General features: G+C 47.3%; 1 long non-coding RNA gene across 1 annotated transcript; it reads left to right on the forward strand.

Moving 5' to 3' along the window:
- The first annotated feature begins 342 nt into the window (after positions 1 to 342).
- LOC128324122 (uncharacterized) lies at positions 343 to 5183 on the forward strand. Its single transcript, XR_008306655.1, has 3 exons — positions 343 to 462; positions 4847 to 4912; positions 5021 to 5183. It is a non-coding gene; the product is annotated as an uncharacterized LOC128324122 (long non-coding RNA).
- The last annotated feature ends 210 nt before the right edge of the window (positions 5184 to 5393 follow it).

Below are 5393 nucleotides of genomic sequence, written 5' to 3' on the forward strand. Positions count from 1 at the left end.
CCACTTTCTCCACACCATGCATGCACATCATCATTCCCTTAACCTCAGGTTACAGCCAGGCTAGGCAGCACTGGCCTGCTGAGATCATGCCCGATCCTGGCGGGTACTCATGCACAGTCTAACCCAGGCCGGGTGTCCCTAGCCTGGGTTAGGCTGAACTCAAGAACAGCCTCATTGTATCCAAATCTGGCATCTCACCAACCCTCTAAGGGCAACTGTAGCTAATTTGGTGTTGGCAGTCATCCTTCTTCTGTCACAATGTGTTTGAGGTTATAATTCTGCAAACGATAAGCCTTAAAACAAACCATTTCCATTGCACTCATTTCTACTTGTCCATTTTGCAGCGGTGCTGTCCTGTTTCTCAAGTGGTGCGGAAATGCAAAGGTTCCCAAGGTGCCACAAAAACAGCGCTGGCTGCCAGCAAAGAAGGGTCAGCCATCCCAACTTCACAACAGATACATGGTACCATCAAAAGCATCTTCTGTTTTAAGAGATTCATTCATGACCAACCATACTTCACCAAATAACAATGGTTTATTTCTAACTTCTTGGATAATGAATGGGGCTAGAATGCACTTTTCTCTCTACCCTGCCCCATCAACCTCTAGTGGCCCAATCCTATGATTTAGTGGAGTCTTTATGGCAGATAGTATGCCTGTGGGTGGGAGCTGGGTGTTTGTGTTTGTTTGTTTGAAATTTTGTTCAGCACTGATAAATTTTAGGTGTCAGACAGACCTCAAGGTCGTTTTTCTTGGCTACTTTAGAATTTTTGCAGAGGCAAAACTGAATATACCAAGTATCCCCTTAACAAGGAGCAGAAGCAAACAGTTATTCATTGATGATTACATTAGTTGATTTTAGAAAATGTACATTCCACCTTTCATCTAAAAAAAACACCTCAAGCTGGCTTGCAAAAAATAAATACGAGAGCAAAACAAAATGAAGATGTAGGAGGGGGTGCAATCCTATGCGAGAGAGCAAGCAAAAAATAATAATAATTTTAAAAAGCAATAACTAATTAGCAGCCAGTTGAAAAAGCTAGGCCTTGAAAGAACACTGAAAAGAGGCACACCGAGCAAAACAGATCATCCATGGCAGGGAGTTCCCCATCTTGGGGGAGCCAGGCATGCAGGAGACCCTCTCCAACTGATCCTAATGAGAGGACAGATTCCTAAGGAAGAAAGCAGTCCCTTAGCAATCCCAAGCAGTTTAGGGCTTTAAAGGCAAGCAACCAGTCCTTGAATTGCACTCCGAAACAGACCAATAACCTCATGTCCTGGAACAGTTATCAAATGCAGCTCCCCAAATAGAATTTCAGTAATCTACTTGTGATATCTCTAAAGCAGGGGTGGGGAACCTTGGCCACTGGGAATGATGGGAGATGTCGTTCAAAAACAGCTGGAGGGCCAAGGTCCCCCACCCCTGCTCTAAAGCATGTGTGACCAAGTCCAAAGCATCTACCTATCTATATAATACACTAAGGTCAGACATGCCAAGCCGCACCCACACTGTGCTTTATCAAGTGGAGGTAACAGAGCAGAAGCACCGTGGTGATTGGGCAGTGGGTATTCCATATGCAGATAGGGAAGAGGAGCGGGTAGGGGGCAGGTGAGCAGGGAATGAGAGAACAAGCGAGTGGTGGGGAGGGTGCAAGTGAGAGTGGGGGGTTGACACTGAGCAATAAAGCAGGGGCTGTGGTGGGGGGCAGCCAAGGAGAGCAACAAAGTCCTACTGCACTGATGCTTTGTGTGAGTTCAGCTAGTATCTATATAATTAATTCCCATGCGTGGAATTTGGTATCAATATAATTGATTCCCATGATGGACCATGAGTGGTGGGTTCCAATGTGTGGCAGGGAGAGTTCCAAACAAGCAGATTGGCTGGGCAGTGGAGTCTCACGTGCAGTAGGCCATTGAACGGCCGCAGCACTCTGACGGGTGCATTCAGGAGACACTTGCCCACTTGCTCGCGCAGGAAGGAGCCAGCTGAACAGGGGAGACATGGGAGCCCTCAGGCGCCGCTTGGTTGCCAGGGACCAGGGGAAGGGGAAGGCGGCAGCAGCCAGCAGGGAAAACACAAGCAGGCAGGCCTCACAGCACCAAGCATTAGGCTGCTTAGGCTTCTGAGGGAGGAGACCTCTGCTAAGAAGACAGGCACGGAGGGGTGGGGGGGGGAGAGGCAGGCAGGCGAGAGAGAGAGACGGGGGGAGGGAGAGAGAAAGAAACAGAGGGGAGAGAGGGAGCTTGGGGGCGGGGAGCAAATGGGAAAATAAAGCTGCCAGGCAAAGACTACTAGGACAGAAAGTGTTGCCCTACTTTGGCTTGAAGATTAGGTTGTAACTCTTTACTTCATAGTAAGCCCAGAAGCCTGCCTCATGGGTACAAAAAAAAGGGGGGGGGAGATGCAGATTTCTTCACAGTAAGACCGCAACTGCACAGATGCTCTGTGTGGGGTCAGCTAGTGAGAGTGTGTGTGCGTATGTATGTATATGTGTGCATATGTGTGTGCATATGTATATATATGGCTTAGGTAGTCCATGGCAAATGGTGCGTGGCAAGCCCCGCCCACACAGTGCTTTACCAATCAGGAAACAGAGCAGGAGCACCGTGGTGATTGGGCAGTGGGAATTCCACATGCGGATAGGGAACAGAAGCCTGTGATGGTTAAGTCTCTAAAGATAGATGGATGGCAGGGGTCTGGAAAGAGAGGGGTTTTGAGGGAGATGAGAGCCCTTTCAGGAGGAGGCTGCCGTTGTGTGAATTAGATGAGGAAACAAGATCTGTTAGCTCAAGAAGGGAGGGAGGGAGAAGAGGGAAAGGGAAGAAAGACAGAGTGGAAGCACAAGTGGAGGAGAGAGAGAAAAGGAGGGAGAGGGATGGGTCTGGGCCTTTCAGTGGCCTGAGGTGACAGCAAGGAAGGGCCCAGGCAACCATCACCGCTACTTGGAGCTACAGAAGCCATTGGCGGAGGGAGGCAGGCATGTGAAGGACGGGCCCAAGGCTGTCAGCGTCCTGAGGGGAATGAGCAGCCATGGTGGCAGCAGTGAGGAAGGGCCTGCCCCGGTCAACTGCTGCTATTCCTGTGGGTGAGGTGGTCTCTGGGGTTAGGGGGCTGTGGCTTGGCCAATCGGCACTGGCACTGCTGCAGCCGCAACCCAGAGGGGTGAGGGGGATGGAAGAGGAAGAGGAGCACAGCTCAGGTGATGGTGGAGAGAACTCTGAGGTGAGGGGGCTGTGGCAGTGGTGAGGGGAGCAATCAAGTACTAACACACAGATGCTCTGATCAGGTTAAGCTGGTACCTATATAATGCATGTTTGCCACTTTACAATGTTTAGGTATGCATCTATGAAGAATACCATTAAAGTGTAACGTATGAAGTGGCTCTCATTGTAGATGACTGCCTTGATAGGATATCGTGAATAGGTTTTGTCTTCAGTTTGCAACAGTTTAGGTTGGTTGTCTCTGGCTATACCAGAATAGGCTGCAAGGTAAACATTCTGTAAAGATGAGTTGTAGAAGGCAAAATACAAGTAATACAGGGTATACTATACATATATAGCCCAGTTCTGTACCAGGGTCATAACTATAATAAACTTCCCCCAAATAATCCTGAGAATCTTAGTTTGGTGGACAATGATGCCAATTCATTATCCCAGCACTCTAACTTAGACTAGCCCCAATCACTGTACCAGATTTCACAGGAAAAAAGGAATGAATATTAGTCTAGTTTAAGGCTGTGGGGAAGAGTTGTCCATAGTGTTTTCTAGATATTTAACTACTCTTGGTATAGAAAGACAAGTCTAAAATATCCCAGGTATGATGTTCACTTCCCCACTTTGTGTCTGCTTAACAGGCCTTCTAAAAGTATGAGAACAACCTTCTCTTATGGCTGCAAGACATTCAAGATCTTATACAACTGAGTAACAAGCAGCATGGGCATAGTGTCTATTGGACAGGCAGGGACAAGTGTTCCTGGGTTCTCAAGCAGAACACCCCACCACCGCTGCCATGCCACTTAACTTTGCCCCTGTGCAGCAGCAGGCACTGTGGCTGGGCCTCTCCAGGCAGCCGGCATGCCTCTTTTTCTCTTGCCGGCCAACTGAACTGTGCACCTGTGCAGTTTGACTATGGAAATCACATTTCCATGATGTCATGGGCATGCAATGTCCATAGTCTAACTGTGCAGGCACACAGTTCGGCTGGCAAGAGGAAGAGGGGCATGCCGGCCGGCAAGAGATAGGCCCTCCGGCAGGGCCCAGCCACCGCACCCGTCGCCGTCACGGGGGCAAAGACAAGAAGTGGCAGCAGGGCAAATGCAGGGGTGATGGGGCAAGGGTGGCAGCACAGGGCGGGGGGAGATGTCAGACACAAGGAGCAGGGCAACAAACATCAGATGCAGGGAATGGGGCTTGGGGCATGCACTTGGGATATGCAATGAGGGGCCCCTACAAAGATTTTGTCCCAGTGGGTCTCACTTTGCCCCTGGCAAGTAGGAATTATATACAATGCAAAGCTGTGAAAGGGTGCCCAGCCAGCTGTACTTTTGCCAATGAAATCTTAGTACACTGATGTTTAAGGACCACCTGCTCTCTACTGAGGTGTATAGTAAGCTGAGTGTACTAAAATGTCAAGACCTTAATATGCTGTATGCTGATGTTTTGCAGACCTTGATTCTTTTGACAAATTGTTTGATTACCATTAGCCTTGTTCAGCAGCTAATAAACAAGGCTAATGGTAACTAACACTTTGCATACATGTTGGTTGTCTTTCTCCACTCAAACCAATTGCTTACATGCTGACCAAATGACCTAATTCTTTTGTCCTGCTTTGTTTGAACTTATGCTAGACTATTAGAAATTTTGAAGGCATCAAGCAAGTACACAAAGCTAACAGCAGAGGTCTCCCTGCATTGGTAAGAAGAGAGGAATCTCATTTAGAACCCTAAAACTCAGAATTGCCATGAAAAGTGAGATTTACCAGCTGCTTCAGCAAGACTTTGTTGTTGTTTTAACTCCCACAGACAGATTCTGAAGAAAGGTGTTATCTTGAATCCCAGAGTGAAACCGCTTTACCCAAAGGCTATTCCAACTTTCTATAGCAAAACATCAAGAGGAACCAAAGTTATTTAAGCCTTCTGAGAGGAAACAGAGTATTCTCTCTTCTCTCAAGTATGAGACCAGAGACACAAAGAGATGTATAGTACATTCTAATAAAGATTGGATATCCAGCTTTCAGAGAACGAAGTATGTTCTTCAAAAACCAGAGCGGTCATCAAATTTTGTGGGCCTTAGTGCATGGAGTGTTTATTTTAAGATAAGTTATTTAACAAATACATTGTTTGGTATATTTAAAAATTCCACCAATGTTAAAATAATTTGTATCAGCTTATAGCA

This window comes from Hemicordylus capensis, chromosome 1 (genome assembly GCF_027244095.1).
Source record: "Hemicordylus capensis ecotype Gifberg chromosome 1, rHemCap1.1.pri, whole genome shotgun sequence".
NCBI classification, from domain to species: domain Eukaryota; kingdom Metazoa; phylum Chordata; class Lepidosauria; order Squamata; family Cordylidae; genus Hemicordylus; species Hemicordylus capensis.